Below are 22945 nucleotides of genomic sequence, written 5' to 3'. Positions count from 1 at the left end.
TGTTTAAAAAGCAAGTTTGTTGTAAACTTGTTCATATTTTAGAAGACATTTTCAAGAAGCTGATGCAGTGCAGTACGAACTAATTATAGTAATTAGTAAAAATATATGGTATCTTTTGTTCTATTTGAGTTGTTGGTCATCTATCACAGAGGACCATTTTTTTACTCACCAGGTGACAGGAGCTTATAACAGACCATGCAATAAGAGCTGTACACATACGACCTTTGCCAGCTTAAAAAATCATCACTAAATTGCTGTGTTCATCTGAAGCTGATTCAATGATACTGGAAGGAATAAAAAATATATTACAAGCTAAAAACAAAATGTTCATTTATTCTCCTCGTAGCTACTGACAAACACTGCATTTTTACTGCTTACACTTTAACTTAGTGGTTCTCAAACCAAGGGTCTGGCATAGAGCCACTGCAGTGGGGGCATGAACAACCAGGAGAAAAAATATGGAGTGAAACAAAATTGAATGAGAAAACAAAACAAGAGTTTGCTGATACTCTTTTGCTGACCTTTGTTTCACTAAAATTCAACTTGCATTCTTTTTTATTTATTTATATTTAATGATTGATATCAAAAATGGGGGGGGCGGGAGTACGAACTCTTTTTGTTTCTGCTTGGCAGCATTGCAAAGTCACTGTAGGTTTGTGAGCTTTAAAGTAACTTTGGAATTCAAAGGAAAACCAGGGGAGTGTGTATCTCACTAATACTGATATTCAGTAGTGTTTTAATGTGAAACACACCCACATTTGAGTGATGTTCTTTATGTCCACTGTGGTTAAAAAAAGAAAATAAAAAAAGTGCAAAGTAGTGACCTTGTGACTGAATGTGGGGGGTTTCTGCTGGGAAAAGCAGCACAGCAGCATAAAACCACAGGGGTTCTGTAAAAACCAAGAACCATAAACGGGAAATTACACTTGGAACAAAAGTAGCTGAGTAGATGGTTGGTGTTTTCTTGTTAACAGCGAGTCATTCCACACAATTTAACTGGCACCTTGGGAAATGCGCCATTTCTCTTTTGCCCTCTGCTCTTTTTCACAGCAGCACTGCTCTTGACCCCCTCCTTCAGTTCGACCTCTCCATGTTAGAAGCTTTATCGATGGTTATAAACCCGGCCTCCGCTTTGGCAAAATGGCCAATTTGTATCGCAGTCTCAGTTGTGTCATATGAATTCAGTCCTTGTTTCGCTGTGTGCCTTTTGTGCCCAACAACATCATTAAATTTGTTGTAATTTTGCCTTCTCCAGCAGTGACAGGACAGAAACACTAGGGAAAAAAAAGATCCTGTAACTGCTCTGCCAGCTACACACTGTTACAACACCTTGCCATACATCTGTCAGCTGGTAAGCATGTGCTCTCAAGTGACTTTCAGATAATTGCCACATTGTGACTGACTTGATTTGCATACATTCATTTAATAAATCAGACACTAAATTGGAAAAACCTGTGTGACAGTTATAACGGCGCCAACTCCAGGCTGCATCTGTCCCGTGACCCCACTAATGAAAAGGATGCAGTTCAAGTGTGGGACTGTGCAGCGATGTGCAAAGAGCACTTTTGGATTATATTGTAGCTGAAGTGTGTTAATGGGAATTTTATACTTAATTTCTTGTTATATACCTTCTCACTTCAGTGACAGAGGCATCTCCATAGAATATGTATCGTGGGGCCATCTCAGTGAAATGAATAATGCCTTTTCCATCAAAATAAACAACACTTTACTTTGGTCTTTATAACAATTCATAACTTTTTTCCTTTCTGTATTTGTTATAAAAATAAACCACAAAACAAATCTGCTATTTCAACTAAGCTGGGCTTTTTTCCTTATTCCTCATAACTTTAAACAAATGAGTGCCTTTTTTTTGCCACTATGAAATGAGTGATCGCTCTCTTCCACATCCATCTTCATGCTTTTGTTAGCCAGTGTCAAATGGGGCATCCGTTCTTGCTCAAAGACTTTGAATTTAACTTTTTTAAGGTCATGTAAAGTTTAAGAAAAACTGCTGGGACTTCAGTCTGGCTCATTATCTGCTAACATTTACTTTTTGAACCAACTTTGAAGTTTTAAAGGGGGCGAAAACAGAGAAACTATTTTAACATTACATGAACCAGATCTTTACTTTATTTCTTCCTGGGGAAATATTCACAAGTAATCCTCTTAAAGGGAATTCCCAAGTATTCCCAGGCCTATAACAAGAGCATCAACCAGCTTTAGGTTTTAGAGTTCCTAAACAGTTAACCATAAGAACAACACACATTGCTGTGATGATAGATAAATGCTTATCTATATAAATGTTAGTCAAAGCTATGATTTTTGGTCTTTCAGGAGCAAGCCCTAACAGTACAAATAAAATTATATTAAGCTATGTTTATATGAAATCAACTCATTTTCAGCAGAATGAACCTGGTGGTTAGTTTTGACTTTTTAAACATGTTATGAATCAGTAAGTTATTTTGTCCCATTTTATGTTAAGTGATGCTGGTGGACAACTAGTCAAGTTCGCTTCAATTTTCAGCTCACATAGTTTTTAATGTATTTGTATTTAAATAAGAAATAACAAGTATTGTTTAAAATAAGTACCATATATTCTGGCTAATCTTTAGAGTGATAATACTTAATTTTTAGTTCACTATTTAAAGGGAATCCCACCGGCAACAATTGTTGCCCTTTTAACCCCCTATGACATTAAAAAAATATTTTGTGTAGGGGAAGCATGCACTTAATTTGCAGGGAAAAGTTTGGGATTAAATGACACCAAAAATATACAGGTGATTACATATTAATTTTTACATATTTATATGAACATGAAACTGCCTAGTGTGAAGTATCAGATTAATAAAATAACATTTTTTTTTTTTTTTAATTTAACTCAAGATCCTTGGCTAGCCTGTCAGATGGCCTGTCACACAGCAATTGGCTGCCTGTTTTAGAATGACTGTCAATCAAAACAGCCACTCCCCAACCGTAAAACTGGCTAGTCATAGCAAACAAATTCACCTATTGTGCAGCTTCCTTATGGGAGGAAACCAGCACCCAAACCGTTTAGCATTGCTGAAGTTGGGTGTTTAAATCTGAGGGATTGACTCAGCTTTTGGTGACAGCATTTTACTTAATACTTAAAAATCCTGCATGTTCCCATTTGGTCTCCATTAACTGTGGCTGAGTGAATCTGCTTTTTATATGCTGGTCACATGTGGCACTTTTATTCTATCATACTGTGTTTGTGGCTCCACAGCGGCATTAAAATATAGCCTCATGGCCTAAACTACAAGCTGTTACTATGGAAACATTTTAATTGAAGAAAGGCAATTAGGAATAAAGAGAGGGAAAAAAGAAGAAAAGAAAACTGTGATTACAGACACAAATTCCTGTTGTCTAGGCAGGTCCATTACCAGGCCACTGCTGATTCACATCATCAGAATGGCTGGGAAATTTGTTAATGAGCAAACATTAGCCTTAAAACCCTATCACCACAGTGCTGTGTAGGAAAGGCAAAAATGTTCTAGCTGAATGAATAATTGGCACACATTTAAAAACTGGTTGGCCCAAGATGATCTAAGGCATCATTGCATGTAAACAAAATCAGTGTAGGTGTTAAGTGAAACGAGTGTATTCAGCAAAGCTTCCCTGGATAAATAAAAGGTAAAGTGGACATGTGGTGGACATATTACTGCTGTTAATGGTCTGGCAGCCCTCTGGCATGTGTGAACGTCAGTTGTATGTTTGAAAATAAATTCATTAAAATCGCCACATAATTATTTATGCTGTTGGCTGCTAATTCAGGACCATGGAGAACACCATCTTCTACAGACAGAATCAGCACCAAGGACAGCACCAATTTTGGCCACAGTGTAAAGAGGTAGTTCGCGCTGCAAATTCAGTCTTTTTCAGTCTCTTGTATTTATTTAATTATTTACTGTATTAACGAAGGCAACGAGGGGTGGAACCAGTCAAAAAATATCTTAAAAGTCATATTCAGCTCTTGTGTTTTATTACACAATTCACCGGGATGACTGCCAATATGCCCGGGGGTCAGCTATCTCACGATTCATGTGAAAATAGACATTAAAAACACAATTTTTGAATACTTTCCACTCAAATTCATATCCAGAGGGCACATTTGCCACATGAGCCCTGTGCTGTTCTTTATTTTAATGTCTTTAAGTAATATTTGACTGCTAAACCCAAAAACCTTACTTTTTTTGGCACTTTCTGACAGTGACTTGTTTACCATTCATCATTAATAACCCTCAGTAATTCCATAAGTTTAGGTCAGTTTATTGAAATCTTACTGATTACTAATTATTTGCAGATTTGCTTGAATAATAATCTGCAGCAGATTCTAATTATTTGTTGTGGTGCTTGGATGTGTTCTTTTCATTAAACTCTGGCTCTTTTCTTTCTTCTTTCTAGTGAAATACTGGAATTTGAGAGTTTTCAGTCTGTTGATAAATTAAAGCTCCCTCTTCAGACTGTGCCCATTACACTGGCTTCTGATTGTGGTGCATCACTCAAGCTGCACAGCTGCATCAACCCCCTCCTGTCAAACCCTGCCACATGCTGAGGCCTGGGCTACTCTTGACTCCCTCACAATATGGCTGCCTGGTGCGCTGCACACACACACACACATCAATTAGAGAAAGGTTACCTTGTGCTGCTGCTGGCTGGTTGTCTTCCTGGCACCAAAAGAGGCACAGAGTGAAAGTATGAGCAGAAGAGCTGACTTCTGTGGGCAATTTAATTCTACCCTCTTACTCGCAACACCTCCACCCCCACGCCTCTGTTCCACCAGCAACATTAACCATCACAACCGCCACTCTGTTCCTGTTTTCCAAATTTGGCCTAGCTATTTTCAAAAGGTCACCTTGCCCCTTTTTGTTTCCTTCCAGATTCTTTTCAAACAATAAAAGTGCAAACATGGAGCAAAAATTAATATTTACCTCGGGACCTTTAGAGGAAGTGTGGTTTTTCAAAAATGCAAATCTTAATCTGAGCAATGAACTGCCTTGGGCTCCAGTGCTATTATTTAATTAGACATGGTAGTATGAGGTTCAATATTTATTTGGGAGAGGTGTTGTGTTTATGCCGCTGGATATTTACTGGAGCAGCGGTTAAAATCTTAAGCCAGTCTCCTTTGTTCGTCAGATTAGACTTCTTGCCACCATGACCATGGGCAACTGGTGCAATTGGCATCAACGTATTCATTATAGAAATGCACTGTGCATAGTAAGGCTGATGGGAATGAGCACTTGCGTGTCTATTTCTTCTTGTATATGTGTAAGTGTCTGTGTTGCTGCACGTATATAAGAGAGCACACTGACTATTCCTGCATTTTGGTTAACCAAAGCATACTTCTGGTAAAGAATGGAGTCTGTAGTCTTTAACTCCGTGTGTATGTGTGTGTGGGTTTTTTTTCTCCTTTCACTGTGGGCTCATTTTTCACACCCATATAAAGTCCTGTACCTTTATGAAAAAGAACAATCATGGCTTGAAGTGGTGTGTTCTTCAAAAACCTCCTCTGGCACACTGTCTGGAAACTGGTGGTACAAACGGTCCGTAGCTAAGTATCCATCATAATCACTTTTATTTTATTTTTCAACAACTCTATAAAAACTTGCTCCCCTGTTTTCACTGCCTCTCAAAGTTTAGTTTGTTCTGCAGACAGGCTCATGGTCATAGCTGAGGCGTCTCACTTCTTGTAGCTCAGAATTACAACTATTATTATTAATATTATTATTATTGCAAACTGTGTCATTTTGGCAACTATTGCATTAGACACAGTAAAGGATAATAAAAAATAATAACTTTATTTGTATAGCACTTTTTATAACACAAAGATACAAAGTGCTTCACAGTTAGTAAAAGCCTACATTAAGGATAAGTCAGCGTAATCAACCATACTGTTTCACATATATTCCAATATACAAACTTTCATTTACACAAATAGATAATAAACTATGACTAAAAATAATGGGAGAAATATTAAGAGAAAGCTACTGAATAAAAATGAGTTTTCAGCAGTCGTTTAAAACAAATCTCAGATTCAGCTCACCTGATGAGGAAAGCTTTCCCAAACTTGGGCTGCTACAGCCTGAAATGGGTGATTATATTTGGATTTACAGCAAGGGCGTTGATTTGGTTTTGGCATTGCTGGGGACGGATTATTCAACCACTGAACCCTGCCCGGTTTCTCTCCCCCCCCCCTTTTTGTCTTTGCTTCTTGATTTAAAAAAAAAAGGGAGAACTATACTTGCCTACATATCCTATTCTACATGCTTTTAAACCATTTAAAATGACAATTGATAGTTTTTTATGTGAATTATATAATGTTAAATTACTATTAAACAAATGACTAAGTATTTTAGACTTTAGTTTACTTCAGCCATATTCCATATAAATCAGGTATCATACAAAAATAAAAATAGTTTCAAATACAATCATGACAGTAAAAGAATATAACTTTAAGGACTTAACAACATTACTTCAGTTATATCGTCTTGATGCATGCTCAATCATCCAGGTAATTAATTTTCCAAAAGCTGATTCTGTTCATCTGGACGTAGCGTTTTGTGGGAGAAACGTTTCGTCACTCATCCAAGTGACTTCTTCAGTCTCAGCTGACTGCAGGTTTCCCCAATCGTATAAAGAGTACATTTGCATAATGACTTAACTTCAGTTATAGTACACCAACATCTCTGATACATTAGCACTAAGGGAACACTGAATGACCTGGTGGTTTTTGTCCATAAAACTACTCATCTAAGATTACCACAAAGTAAAAGATCTCTCAGCAAAATTATGCAACATTTTAGGCACTGTTGCCCCGATCAAATCAGTGAGCTGGGATTTTTTATTCTAAACATGACCTACTGTTACAGCAACAGACATGGACTACTGGTGTCCCACACAACAACTCAATTTCCAGTATGTGAAGGAGCCAAGCACATGCCTTCTCCTCTTGTTAATCTATAGCACCAAATCATCAGTCAGTCACCTGTGACCTCGCCTCTTCACCTCTGTCCGAGCTACAACATGGCAGAGCTGCCTCTGTCACCTGATAAATAACAGTGAGACATTCCAAATACATGCAGTCACACGTGTGCTTCAAAAACAGTAATGAATCACCAAGTCATCATCCAATTTCACCTGTGATCTTGTATCACCATTACTCTCTGAGCTTTGTGTTGGTTCTTCTGTCACCTGACAAATAGGACATACATGACAATAAGAATATAATGTGTAGGTGCTTCAGTGCTTCTGTCAATGTGTGCAGATCTTGACTCAACAGTAATGTCTGTAGGGTGATTTTTAAAACAATTTGTGCAAACTGCACTCTAAGGTGGACTATTTGCAAAATCATGACAACCTCATGATATTTTGTCTCAAAAATTAACCCTATGAAAATATCAGTACCATTACAATGAAATTATTGTGTCACCAACATTTTAACATTAGACATATAATTTTAACAGCCTCTGTAAACTAATATCCTGGCTTGCTCGAGGCTGCCGTTTTCTCTGACAGTTTCAATCAAAATTAGAAATGCTACTCTGGGAGACTAGGATAACTAGTAGTGCTGCATGTTGTGCAGTTAGTTTCCAAAACACGTTATTCATGGTTACATACAATTTTAGACTGATGTGGGCCAAAGCCTAGCATAGCCTGTAACGTTATTATGACGGGCACATTTTATGAGTGAACTTGGCTTTAAGTGACTTACAGGTTTCTTTGAAAAATACTTTGTTATATCCAGGTTCTTCCTTTTTTGCTGCCATCCTCCTCTCCTCCTTGCAGGTCCTCGCAGTGCAGGCTTGCCACTGCTAAAACTAAACAGAGCTCCCTGAAAGGCACAGCCAATCACATTGGCCATATTTGTCACATGAGGTAGGACTCCAGTAGAGAAGTAATTTAACTCTTTCTGCACCACTGGGTGAATGAGACGTTGACAGATCGTTTTTTTCTTTCTATCGGGTTTGTTTTTCTTTACTCAAAGAGATCAAATTATTGGTGGGGACAATTCAATAATTGCTGTATATTGGTGGGGACATGTCCCTTCCGTCCGTGCCAAATCTACGCCCTTGCTTTACAGTAAGAAGATGGAACAGACCTTGATCAGATGATGTGAGATGTCGGCAACACTAATAAGGTCTCAGTAGCTCTCATATATAAGCAAGGGCCCATCAGTGTAGGGCTTTATATGTTAATAATAGGATTTTAAAGCAGATTCTGAAGTTCACTGGGAGCCAGCGAAGAGAAAAAAGAATAGATGTGATATGTGAGTGCCAACTCGGTTTTGTTAACAGCCTTCCTGCTGTGTTCTGCACCAGCTGGATATGGGCTATGGAGGACTGAGAGATGCACATGAAAACATGAAAACAACAATCAACACAGGAGAAAATTAAAGTTCCAGATGATTGTATGACAGCAACAATTTGATTTTTGCAATATTTCTTAGATGAAGGAAACAAGATTGGATCAGCTAAGAGATGCAGGGGTGTTCAAAATGCAGATGTTGATCAAGGATGGTACCAACGTTCTTATCAGATGATTTGTTCTTATCAGAGGAGACTGATGTACTGACTGACACCCTTAAAGGAAATCTTGTGCCAAACACAAGAATGGGTGTTACTAGAATTGACAATACAGTTGTTGAGGTTGGTTGGCTTCACAGAAAAGTACACATGTGTGTCATCTACAGTACATAGCAATGATGAGGGCGTCTTTTGAAACTGCTGAGTAGATGGCCCAGGGATAACACACATATAAAGAAAACTGAACTGGTCCAAGACTGGAGCCCTGGGAGACAAAACGGGGGGAGAAGATGAGGACACATAGACTCAAATGAATTCTGAAATATCTGTCAAACTGTTTAGGAGCAGTGCCCGTAATGCCAATGCAGTTTTGTAATCTGTTAATATGAATGGTGTGATCGGTAATAAAGGCTCAGATAAATCTCATAAGAATAAAATCGAATCTCAAAAGGTTGATTCTGTTCATGTAGACGTACATCCAGATGAACAGAATCAACCATTTGGGATTTACTTATCTGGATGACTGAGCATGTGTCAAGACAATAAAATAGAATTTTCACCTTTATCAGTGAGGCAAACGCATATCATTAGTAATTTTCAAAAATATTCTTTGAATGCTGTGATTTGTCGGCAACTGGATTGCAATTTGCCATTAAAAATTTTGTTTCACTCAAGTAGCTGAAAGAGCTGATGAGCAACAGCTTTCTAAAGGGATTGTTTTAATGAAGGGAAGTTTGGAAATTGGCCTGTAATTATGTATAACAGAGGAATCATGGGAGGATTTTTTTAAGCAGAGGGAAGAGGTTGGCTGTCTTAGAGCAATCTGGAATCCAGCCAGATGAACGGGATTGATTTATAATAAAGAGAAATCGGGGAGATGACAGGTAAAACCTCTTAAATGAACTTAGGGGGGATGATGTCAGTTGGACAGGAAGAAGTATGCAACTTTGACACTGATGGTGTTGAACAAGAACTTGGGTTGTATTGACTGTTGTTAATCAAACCAGCAAATTTACTTAATAACTCCTTCATGTGGATGAAAGAGTTAGAAAGCCTGTCATATGGAGGTGGTGTTTTTCCTCCTGTATTCAGCTTTTCTGCACTCTCTTCTGTGGCGACAGATATGATCGGTGATACAAGGTGAAGTATTGGGATGACTGGGGCTAATCTGGCTTTAAAGGACTCCTAATTCTTGCAGACGCAGAGTCAAACTGTAGCAAAAAAAAAAGCAAAAAAAAAAAAAAAAGCAAATGGATCAAAGGGAAATATTTGATTGGATTAGTCGGATGTGGAGCAAACATTAAGAGGGAGAGAAACCAGATTCCAGGTAAGACAAAAGCCTTAAATGTTAATGATGGAATGGTGAAAGAACACTCAAAAGAAATGAAAACAATGGGAACACAGAAAATCAAAGGGAGTGGGTGGGATTTGAAAAAGATTAAAAGGATTGAGACGGAGGCAGAACAGAGTAAATCCTGTGAAGCTGACATGGCAGCAGGAATTTCATGTGAGCCAGAGCAGATCAAAAGTTATTGCAAAGAAGGGGGGAAAAGAACAAGAAATTATGAGGAGGGAAGAATGGAGGAAAAGAACGATGACAGCAGAGGACTCCGAACTGAAGAGGGGCAACAACCCATGAGATGACTTTGGGTAGACACTAGAGGGCCACATCACAGGAAGAAAGACAGAAAAGGACAAGCAGGGACACATCTGTGCGGACACAGCCAGCCATGTGAGACCGATGCTCTGTGGGGTCACCTGTCAGAGCACGGACTGCTAGGAACAGGGGCAAGGGCAACACCACAGGAGGCAGGTAGGAAGACAGTTGTAGAGAAAGAGAGAGAGGGAAAAAAAGAAGCAGGGGTGCAAAGGGTGTGAATAGAGTTCATGCAGACAGAAGGAGAAACACACAAAAGGATTCTGATGCAAGTGGAAAATTTAACCCCCCGCAGAGCTGAAAGAAAGCAAACTCCAAAGACACATAGTGACTGTATGACATGCTAAGCTTCAGTTATTAGTTTCAGTGTTACTGTTTTAGTATCTTTGTTTGGAGGGCATGTGCCGGAGCTAAGATTTAGGAAAATCACTCTAGGAATTACTATAAAAACACATCACCTTTTGACTCATAGACATTCAAAGTCTCACAACTTTGAAATTAATCTGAGTGCTAGCATCAAATATTGCCGTTCAGTACACACACACACATATATACATATACATATATATACATAGACTAAAGAATATTAATTTTGAATCAGGATTTTAATCAAATGGATTATTCAGGTGCTTGTTCGTATCACTTTTTAGCATACTATATTTCATGTACCTGGAAATGTTATCCACAATTTAGCCTAATTGCCCAAAACGTTGTCATCACTACCAACTTCTCTTGATGTCACATTTAAATAAAGTTACGTTTTTTGTTACTACTTTTTTACTACTTACTAATAACCATCTCAGGGCATCAAACAGAAATAATAACCTGTGGACTGAAAGATGAAGTGACAAAAACTGCAGTTTCTCTAATGTCCGTTTCATTCTAGCTCCAAAAGTGTGTCACGCACGTACGTACCAGCACGTTTAACACGTCTGTGATAAATTATAAAAAGGGTAACGAGGCTTAAAATTAGGGGTTTGGTGAACTCCCAACTGTTTTTGAACTTTAAATTGAGTTATATAACACATCCTGATGTGAGGCTGGTAGAAATTTAGTAATTTATTACTGTGGTATTTGTGGTCTGAGTCTGGATTTATACAGTTTATGGATTCAGCTTGCTAACAAGCTTTGAACTGTAACGTATCACCACAAAAAAGCTAACTTTGAGGCTCCAATTAACAAAGTCCAGAAGTAGATGATGTCACTGTGGCTAGATCCACTTTTCATATTTGGTTTCGTGTTTAGACTTCACGGTAAGCGTCACACAGTGTAGCTCCCGCTGGACTCATGGCAGGTTTGAATGGCAAATGCTAATGTTGCGCTTGTTCGCAGTGATGGGCAAAGAACCAGGTTTATCTCAGCTTGGAGACTTCATTTATTTTTAATATTGATGCATATAACTGTGTACCTTTCTGCACGAGTCAATGTAACACTTGCCAAAAAAATAAAGTCAGAGAATGCAATGCACGCAACAATTAAATTAATTCAATACGTAAAATAATATAGTTTTAATATGTGGCAGGAGTTTTCATTTGTTTGGTGAAGTTTCTAAAAACGCGAACTTTGAGCCTGGCACTTTTGAGACAAAAGGCTGTTGTGTATACTCAAAAATCAAGCAAAAGTAAAAAAAAAACAAAAAACAACCAAACAAAAAAAACAATTTCCTGTATATTTCACGCAGTTGAGTCATATGTTTCAATCAAGCTTTACGATCCCGAGTAGCGGGGCAATCAACAAAAATAGCCACCTCTGCAGGTGGGCGGAAACTTTAAACAAGTGTAAACAAGCCATCTATGGAGTCAAGAATCTGGCTTCTGGATTTCTTCACTTTACTCTTTCCTTGCTTGTTTGTGAGCAACATCATTTCCCCTGCTGACAGAGTGATTTATGAGACATAGATGAATAAATACATTCATATGAATGGCAGCACGGTGGCACAGTGGTTAGCACTGTTGCCGCACAGCAAGAAGGTCCTGAGTTCAATTCCAACATCAGGCCAGGGTCTTTCTGTGTGGAGTTTGCATGTTCTCCCCGTGTTTGCGTGGGTTCCCTCCGGGTACTCTGGCTTCCTCCCACCGTCCAAAGACATGCAGCTTGTGGGGATAGGTTAATTGGATAATCCAAATTGCCACTAGGTGTGAATGTGTGAGTGAATGTGAGTGTGAATGGTTGTCTGTCCCTGTGTGTTGGCCCTGCGACAGACTGGCGACCTGTCCAGGGTGTACCCCGCCTCTTGCCCTATGACAGCTGGGATAGGCTCCAGCGCCCCCCGCGACCCTGAAAAAGGATAAGCGGAAGCGAATGGATGGATGGATGGATGACAGAAGTGATAATTACAAAAAGCAAAGAGTTAATTGGTGAAGGAAAGCCACAAATACTGGCACAGAAAAAAGCCAAAATATGAACAATGCCTTGGGATGAGTCACAGAGAGCTGAGAATGGCTTAGGAAGCCTTGCAGATGCTTCCTTTTATCTCTTTGTGCTCTATTTTAGCCACTATACCACAATGACTCATAGGTGCATCATGTGCTCTCTCTTTTTTCATTGACACACCCCTCCCCTTCCCTCCCCCTTTTTTTTTTATAAAGATGCGAATGCTGATTAAAATTTACAGTTTCAAATAGCAATGCCAGGTGACTCAAACTGGGCATTGTCTGATCCTGGTAGAGGGGAGAATTGTGAAAAAAGCTTTCCTTAATCTAAGTGTATTTATCTATATCACCCAACACTGTTCTACATATAACTATGTGTGGAAATATGTCTCACTCATATTTAAATTTGTCATAGTGGAACAACTTAGCTAGTGATAAGAAAAACTGTTAGATTTGTATTGTGATTGTCATTTATGCTTAGAAATATTTACTCATATATGCTTAGAAGTATATAATCATTTGTAGATTGAAAGAATGTCTCATCCCAGGAGGTCTGTAACAACTCTGTGTAGCATGAAGAGGGGAGTGCGTTCACTCCTCTTCAGAGTGTTCTGGCATAGATCACACACCTCCTAGGAGAGGTCGTATCTTCTCTTGCTGATATATGGTACAGCAAACATACGTATATCTGTTTTAGGCTAAGTGCCTTTTGTTTAGATGGACGGCTCTGGGGAGTCTTCCTGGGGTCACAGTTTGACCCCCACACACAGATACACACATACACACACACACACACAAGGTATTCTTTGTTCACATGTATACCTATAAGATGTTATATGTTAATGAACCTATGCATATTCATGTAACCACAATAAAAGAGCAGTGTTATGGGAGAGCGGACGAGAGCAACTGGGGTCAAGCGAAGGAACGGCGCCTGTCCAGTTCTCTCCCGTGCACGTGAAACATTAAGAATGTTGCCTACTCGTGTCTTGCTTGCTGTGTAATCACATTGCCTTCAACGTTCCAGCGAATAGGTTCAAGCTACAAACCTATCAAAAACTATTTTCATAAGTAACAATTATGTAAAAGAAAAATAGGAAAAATCTTAATTATGAGCATAAATTACTACAGGATTTAGATTTGGCTTCCAAAAGCAGAAAATATTACATGCAACACAGAGGCCCCATCTGATTGCAGTAAGCTTTATTGGTACCACTGGTGATTTAGCAGTCAGGCAAACGTCCTCCAGCTATGCCTGGCTGAGACGGGAGCTTCTCAGGGGAAGAGAGAGGCAATAAAGTGACTGAATGCTTTGGCCTGCCTATGACCAGTTTTTGCTGACTTGCCAAATAAAAAGTAGGACTTTAAAAGTGGGAAACATGTTGATTTGTCACACAAAAAACTGGTGTTAGATGTCATTTGCAGTGCTTGCACAGACCCCTTGAAGAGAGACAGATCTAAGCGATGTAAAAGAAAATGAAAGAGTACGTGATAAAATAACTGTCAGAAGCAGAGAGGCTGTTGACGGAGTAACTGGAATGCACTAATCCAGATGCAGATAACATTTAACATTTTGCGATATGTACCATATTTCATAGAGGACTTGTTTCAAATGACTTGAAAGACTAAAATGTTGCTTCTGATCTCTAAGTGTTAACGGGTGAGCAGATTGTGGGCAGTAACGTTTGGTTGCTGTGCACAGTTGGTTGTTTCCGAATTTTGACACATAGCAGTACCGCTAATGGACTACTAGAAGCATTTACCAGTTATATGCTCTAAGCTACTGATATCCTGAGGTTTTTATCCCATCGAGAAAGACCATCAAGAGATGTCAAGAAAAATCACACATTAGCTGCTGCCTGTAGAGGTTATTATCTCTATGTCACCACAGCTGACTCATTCTCAATGATTCTTTTATACTTGATTGCACTTTGTGGCTACATACCGTACACGATAGAAAGATTGCACTTAAAGATTAATTTTTTCAGGCTGAAAGACAGCAGCCTCCTTGACTATCCATGAAAACAACAAAACAGAATAGCTCTTGTACTACAGAGTAGCTAGTTTGCATTCTTATTGTGTTATTACATTAGTTGCACAACCAGGCTGTTTTTAGTTTGGCATACATCTTTTAGGACGCATCATCCAAATAAAGACTTGCATTGTTGAATACAGACAAGACTAAGACAGAGCTGGAAGCTTCCTACACACTTTGTGGTTGTAAACCAGATCAAAACTTGTGCAAAATTGAGTTTGTAAAATTATGTAGGAATTTGGCTTGCACAAAGTCTATTAAGGCCTGACAAGTTAAAGAAAGTGTTAAACTAGAAACAAAAGTGCAATCTTATTTTTTGTATTAGCTAAATATTTCGTGTATATTTTAAAGAACATTAAGCTGCTTTAAGGGCAATCCCAAAAGTAAGGTCTCCTATTTTTTTTTAGAAAGACACAAGTGTTTATTTTCTTTAATATTTACGTCGTTTTAAAGGTTTAAGAATTATTTATTTTTCTACATAATTGCCATTTCAATTGATGCATTTTCATAGACGCTGTGGCAGTTTTAGAATTGCTGTGTCATACCAGGTCGCCACCATGTCCTTCAGGAAGCGTTGAACCTCATCTTTCATCTCTTCGTCAGAGCAAAATCGATTCCTGACCGGCTGATTTGCAAACGTTCTTGACATTGTTACGAAATAAATATATATTCTTAGTGCTTATTTTCTGTTTATATTGTTTTATAGAGGACAGTGTAGGAAAACGCCACACATTCTAACTCCTGTCAGTAAAGCGAAAGCATTTGCCAAGAATGTTTTCATTAATCATGTTTCATTTAATGTTTTCATTTAATACTCCTATCAGTATTCTGTGACTTTTGTCACAGAATACTGATAGGAGACTGCACGCTTTGTGCAGAGAACAGGAAGCGTGGCAGACAGAAAGTGAAACTAAGCAGAGTGCACTCCAGATCGAAACTGTGTGTGACGTATAGCCGAACTATATATACGCCTTTTGGCTTGCAATGCTTTTAGACCTGTGGGTGCGTGCTCGTGTCTACAGCTCTCCGTTTCCGGAAATGTACAATAAAGATGATTTTTTGAGCTTGACCACACTGAGTCCGGTCTTTCTCTGTCAGCAAAAGAATTCAGATAAAGAACTGAATTTGATAACATACATGCACAACTTTCGATATGCTTTTGTCAATTGTCGATGAATTTCAGCCAGTTTAACGCCTTTTTTCAAAAATTGAATTACTGCGAGAACTTTGAACTTGGCGGTAGCGTTCAAATGGGAGTTCCATTTTCAAGGCCTACCAAGCCAAGATTGAGCATCGCAGCGAAGCTGCGCATGAGTCTTTAGGACTGGAAGAAGCACCTATCACAACAGTGTGGCCAACAGCCCTACGGATAGTTTCTCTACATCCCCACCACTTTGGAGACCTTACTTTTGGGATTGCCCTTGTATGAGCTAAATAAATAACATGAAGTTTAGAGTGTTTACTGAATCACTTCACTTCTTGATCTTGTTTTCCTTATGTTTTTGTAATATAATAATATAAGCTTCTGCCATTTTATTCAGTTTCCCTTGACTTTTTTTGTCAGCACTTGTCTCTAGTTATCAGCATGTTCTCTTGTTCTATTCTTCCAAGGCCAAGTTTTCCAGTCATTCCCTGTGTTTCCGTTGTGTTCTCCTGATTCAGGTTTGATTTTCTTGTTTTCTTTATATTCTGTGAACTTTACCATCAGATTCCAGTGGAGGGAAATACATGCACTTTATTATGTACATCTGTTCTGCTGATTGTTAATATCCAATCAGCCGATCGCATTATAGCAAGTCAGTGTGTTTAGGCATCCAGACATTCACACTGGCTCACTAATGCTGGACAGTAGGAGACTGAATGTTGTAACAGAAATCAAGACTCATCAGACCAGGCAGTGTTTTTTCAGATGGTGGAGCAGAATTTGGCATAAACATCATGAACGCTTGGATCTGTCCTGCAGTTGCTACAGATCTGCAGCAACAGTGTGATGCTATAATTTCAGCATGGACCAAAATCTCTGAGGAATCTTTCCAGAACCTTGTTGAATCTATAACGTGAATAATTATGGGAGTTCTAACAGTAAAAGGGGTTCAACCCAATACTGGTAAGGCGAACCTAACGAAGTTGTTAGTGCATGTAAAAATACATATAATTTATTACTTGTATATTTATTTTGATGGGATAAACTATCAAAGTTTATTTGAAATGCCTTAAATTCCGAGGTGCTGTTATTAATGCCTCATTTTGCATTCAAAATCTTCTCTCTTGATCATGATTATGAGCATGGGGACTGTGAGTGAGTGTGTGGGCTAGAAAGGAGTCATACGGGCTTGAATGTCACCCACTGACTAATACATATGACAGATGCCTACACTGTGTCACAGACATATTGATTCATTTCTAGTGAGTTACTGGTGGTCTAAGATTGCATTGTTTGAAATGTTTTGTGTTTGAATTTAGAGTCATTTAGAGGAAAAGCTGGAACAAACAGAGCAGCATTAATGATCTCTAAATGTAAGTGTCATTCAGTTCTTCGATGGAGTGCAAGTTTCATCTGCCGTCTGTGAGCATCATTTCTCAGTTGAACACAAGTTTAAACTTTTCGAGCATAAACATTTTGTTAACATAAAGATTTTCATAAAAAGTTTTTCTTTTCTCTTGTTATTTCAGTTATTTTTACACGTTCGAAATAAAATGATTCCATCTATCTGTCAAGTCATTATAAGATTCTGTATATATTCAACGAATAACAAAATATGAGCTGGAGAAAAAGCAGAACCATGATAAGGTCTATTTTTTTCCAGTTCATCTGTTTTTTTTTTCAGTACATGCTGTAATAACTAAAGAATAATTATTTTGAATCAGGATTTTAATCAAATGGATTATTCAGGTGCTTGTTCGGATCATTTTTTAGCATACTATATTTCATGTACCTGGAAATGTTATCCACAATTTAGCCTAATTGCCCAAGAGGACTTGGAAAAAGCTGATTTGTTGGCAGTGTGGCAGTTCATTAGTTTGACTTTAACTGTCAGCATTAGTTAAGATTGGTTCTTTTTTCCATAAATAAGTATGCAACATATAAATCCCACCCCACATGCTGTCATTATTCACTGTGTGTGGAGGGAAACTTGTCATCTTGAATCATGCTACATCATTCAACTTCTGTTCAAATAGACATTCACATCTCATAAGTTTGCATTGCTTAATCCCAACAGGCAGCAGTAGAGTGTATTGAAATGTACACAAAAGCATAAATGAGGTCTGCTGAGTTCCCAGATGTTTAGACACTGTTGTTAAAAGAAGAGGGGACTCTTCTGCCCAATCCTAAACATTGTCAGATGTGTTGCCATTAAATTCTTTGTTTTTTTGTCATTGACATTTTTTATATTTTCTGTTTTTTAAAGTAGAACCCCTTTATTTTACAGTATGGCTTTATGCGATTTGTAAATCACTGGATTCTGTTATTATTCACAGTTCCTAACTTCTTTGGAACTGGAGTTGTAGAAGTGTGTTGGAAAGCAAAGTGAGATTGAGGTATACATTTCTAAATAGTAAACTGAGTTTTAAGTCTTATTTTGGTAAAGATTAATCATCAAAACTATTTTGTTGGAGTCATGAGGTGACCTGTCAAGGGTGTACACCGCCTCTTGCTCTTTGGCAACTGGGATAGCCCCCAGCACCCCATCGTGCTCCTGAACTGGATAAGCGGAAGAAGATGGATTAATAGACTACTTTGTTGGGGGATACGGAAACATTATAGTTTTAGACAAAATACATCCTTTAAGCACATGTTACAAAGCTACAAAGCTTTCCAGCTTACCAAAGTGACTTGTCAAACATAGATTTTAGACACACATTTTTAAACACTACACAAATGTGGCTGAAATAGTACTTCTTAGGAGTTAGAGGACTCTTTGGTAAAATAAAAAAGGTGAACTAACTGATATTAGAAGTGTAGGCAAGTCTTTAGGTATTGTTATCAGCCGTAGAGTTAAATTCGTCACCAATTTTGGACGTGACAAACAACTTGAAAGTTCCACTTTGTGCTGTGTGTTGCTTGCTTGTCTGCTTTTGCACCCAGTTAGTACAAGTCCAGCCTACCTGTCATAGCTTTGCTATGTAAAGTACCTGACCTGAACAAGCATTGCTTTGAAAGACTTGAGCAGGTTGGCATTTTCATTGAAATTCCCAGTCGGTGTGTGTGTCAGGGGCACTGAGATGTGTGATGCAGCCAGTAATTTGGTTGCTTGTGGTCTGACAAGTTTCTACAATCTAAGTAGGACACTGTTCTGATTTTAGTCCTGTGCCCAATCTTTTGGAAATGACTTACATTACGTATATTGCAACAATAAAGTAGATTTTATATTTTTGAGCAAATGTTTTGCAAGATTTTTATAACTGATGGTTAGTTTATGTTTAATGTTACTTTAATAAAAGACTTACTTAAAAAAAATTCTCAGCGGTACTCAATTAACAATATATGAGTATGAATCAAGCTTAAATTGATGTTAAATACTTTATATAAAATTAATAAATACTTACCTATATAAAAAAAAATACTATGTTGACAAAAAACTGTAACCAGATTGTACATAATGGTTCACAGTGTACTGTATGCTGCTGTATTTGTTTACACTAAATTGAGGTGAACTGCTAATCTTTGTTAATGTCAACAAGAGATTGTGTCACTTTAAAATGCCAAGTCTGTTTGTTAATAAGTAGAGTGCCTTTCGTCATTATAATTTGTTGTCTATTGACTATACTGACACTCGATTGCCAGTACTTTGGATATTGTTCCCCCATTCTCTCTCTAATAACCCCCCATGATTAGCACAATATTAAAGGCACAGGGACACTAGAAAAAGAAAAAAGGAGGAAAAATTGTAAATGGAGAAAATAGCTGCTTTGTTGACAATAAAGGAACACTTGGGGCCTCATTACAGATGAGAGTTGCCATTTTAAAATGACATATGCGCAGAATCTACATGTCAATGGTTCCCTAGTGTGCAGTGTACTGATAATACTATTGTAAAGAAATGATTTAGCTAAGAAGGCAGAGACGCACACTCCCAACTTGCACGAGCACAAAGAAGTAATGCATGCATTATGAGAGAGAGCTATACTTCACTGACATATGGCTTTATGACTAGGGTAAAAATCTTCTGTCAAATATCCAGCAACTTTATTGCCGCAATAGTAATGCTAGTGGATTGTACTGCTATTGAAGCAATGCAGTCTAATGGAAATATGGTAATTACATCTGCACTATGTGTCATTTATATTCTTCCCCATTCCTTGTTTGTACAGGACACAATTCTGTCACTGTAACATGTGCGTCCGTCTCAGTTAATGCATGTACACATGTGCAAATCCGTTTGAACACCTTTTTTTACCTGCTAGAGGTTTCATATGTCCCAGCAAATACTTTTATCTCTTGTAACTTTCTGTCAGTTGCATACAAACATGAGGCAAAAAACAAAAACCCACAGAATCTGATTTGAAGTGAGAGTCAGAGTGCAGAGGAGGTGTTAACAGGTGGACGGGGAAGAGGCTGGTCCGAGGCTCTGTGACAGGACCAACAAATTTGGCCTTTAGTATGAGAAATGATGGACTGAAAGATGAAATTTGTCATGAATTTTAAAATGCATGTGACTAATAATCAGAGTGTGATGCAGTGTTATTCACACAAATGTGTGTGTTTGTGTACATGTGTTTAGTGCATCAGCCTCCAGCTGCCCCACAGCTTACAAACTGTCTGCAGCTATCATGGAAGAAGGCCCTCATTGTGTGACGGACAAAAGCGGCGTGTGCCACTGGTTGGAGATAACAGTGATTTATGAGGGCCTGTCTCTGTGGCAGCAGGCAAACATGCACTTTGGGGGTCTGTCTGTGAGCTGACCACCATTATGTACCTGTAAGAAGAAGCTGGCAGGAATGTGCAGCATATTCACCTTTACACTGACCAGCCGACTGGATGTGCTATTGCACTGAAACCTCAGGGGAGTGGAGAAATGGTATCATGAATTAAAGGATAGAAGGGATTGCATTTATAGCGGGCCACTAATGCAGAGTGTGAGAGAACTGCAGTTCTGAGAGCTGCTGTGGAGGAATCTGGTACTGGAGTGTTCCAGAGGTATTTATTTTCTGATTTCACACATGATATCTTAGCAATTAAGAGCATGGATAAACATCCATTTTAACTGGAAAAATGGCAATATGTGAAGAATCTTTTAACATGTATGAAATTAGCTGCTCTCTGATCTGACTTTGAGTTATCCATCAAGAGGAAAGATAAAGGCTGGACTAAGACTACACAGTATTTTTATTTGTCAAGATGGGTCGCCGTGTCAGATTAGGCGATTAGAGTTATAATAGCTTGCCTTTTCATGAGCGACTGACATAATAAAACTACACATTGCTGCCCAATCAATCATGGTTGCAGTCTTTCACAGTGTGCACAATGTCATTGGAAAGGAGGTGCTAGGTAGCAATTTCCAGGAAGACAATGAAAAACAGATAACAGGCTGAACTGAAGCTGGATTTCAGTTACACTTCACTACACAGGCAACATCATTCCAACGATGAAAAACAAAAAATGCTGGTGACCATCTTCTGCGCAGACTGGTCATCCTCACAGATATGAAGAAACCTTTGTGGAAAACTAAATAAATCACGCGTTAGTCTTAGTATGATGAATAACCTGAGCAGATGCAGTCCATTGTGACTTACTTTGCAACATAAAATGATCCACCATTTGACTGTATGACACCAGCTTTCATACCCGACTCAAACAACAGCCTACAACATCTGGGCCGGGGCATAGTGGAGCTCAGACATAATTACTTTTCTGCTCTATGCTGTTTTGGAGCGTCTGAGACACTGAGGGTCAATGGGAAACAGTGCAAAATCTTTGATTGTCAGGCTGACTTTAGGCTTCAGGGATCAAAGAAAACATTTAGCCTTGTTAATAATTTGCACAAATTCTCACCTTGTGTCTGCCTCCACGACTCATGTCTAAAGCTCAACGAACCATAACATGACAAGAAATGATGCAGAAATACACAGGCATGAGAAAGAAGTTTGTGTGACTCTGGCAAAGAAGAAAATCTTGCAGTGCTGCATTTTGAAAACATCAGAAAGCTACAGAATTGAGAGCATCAGCAGATGCCTGTTGATGTGCCTGGACTCTTTACAATCTAAATTTATATAAAAAATCACTATGTATTCACTTCACAGTCCTTGATGTGTTCAACTGATATAATAGTCTTACTCAAAATAGACAAAACAGGCACCAGTTTATTGCCAGTTTACTGTGACGTAATAACACAGTCTTTGTTGCTTCAAGGTATAACGGCGCCCTAAATCAATGATTTCATATCTTTTGGTCCCACAAAGCTGATTTTGTAAAAACTAAATATGTGACAATACAACAAGACAACTGACTCCAGAGCAGGTTCAGGTTAAGGGGATTCAAATTTTTTCACAGCATTTTTAACCTTTTTGTTTTTATAGCAGATATTGATTTGTCACAGTGGGGGAACACAGAGTATTAAAAATGTCTTCATTCAACATGATGAGGTCCTGTATTTGCAGAAACACTTTAGTGTCTCATTAAAACGTAGGCTGCAGGTAGGCAGGTAACATAAATCAAGGTTCACATATGCATTCTCACAGACATGGCATGCACTTATCCCAACCACTCTCAGCACATTTGACAGCTACATTATTAACCTGGAAGTCCCTTCAGTGGCTGATTCCTATCTTGCCTCCCTGGCTCCTGTGAAGGAGGATGTCTGACTCACTCTCACTGTCTGGAGGAAGTTCAAATAAAGACCCGATAAGGGTAGAAAATGATAAGTCATCCAAAAAAAATTTCACACTACAATAGAACTCAGAGTACTGCAATAATCATAAAGAACATCAGTTTGCTCATTCATATGCATTTGGATACTTTATGTGCTACCCCAAGACAGCAACATGTGCCAACAAAAAAGATTAATTTTACAAGCCAATATATTTTTTATGTGCAATAAATAAATAAATAATAAAAAAAAGAAAAGTCAGAGGTAATTTCATATTCAAGGAGTAGGTATTCATGCCCATGAAAGTATAGCATCCTGAGGTACAGAAAAAGCCTTTACTTGTAGAGTTTTTGTAAACATCCAGAATTGTCTGTTGGCTGATGAGATGTGTTGAATTTGTTCATCAAACACAACTGATAGCCAGCAAAGAATGAAAGAAAATCCTAGTTTTAGAGCAGATGTTGACCTAAAGTTAAATGTAATTGCACAAAATTGAATACAGGAGTTAACGTAAGCTGTCATGTTGGTACAAG

Source organism: Oreochromis niloticus, linkage group LG16 (genome assembly GCF_001858045.2).
Source record: "Oreochromis niloticus isolate F11D_XX linkage group LG16, O_niloticus_UMD_NMBU, whole genome shotgun sequence".
Taxonomy (NCBI): domain Eukaryota; kingdom Metazoa; phylum Chordata; class Actinopteri; order Cichliformes; family Cichlidae; genus Oreochromis; species Oreochromis niloticus.
This window is presented reverse-complemented; position numbering follows the sequence as displayed.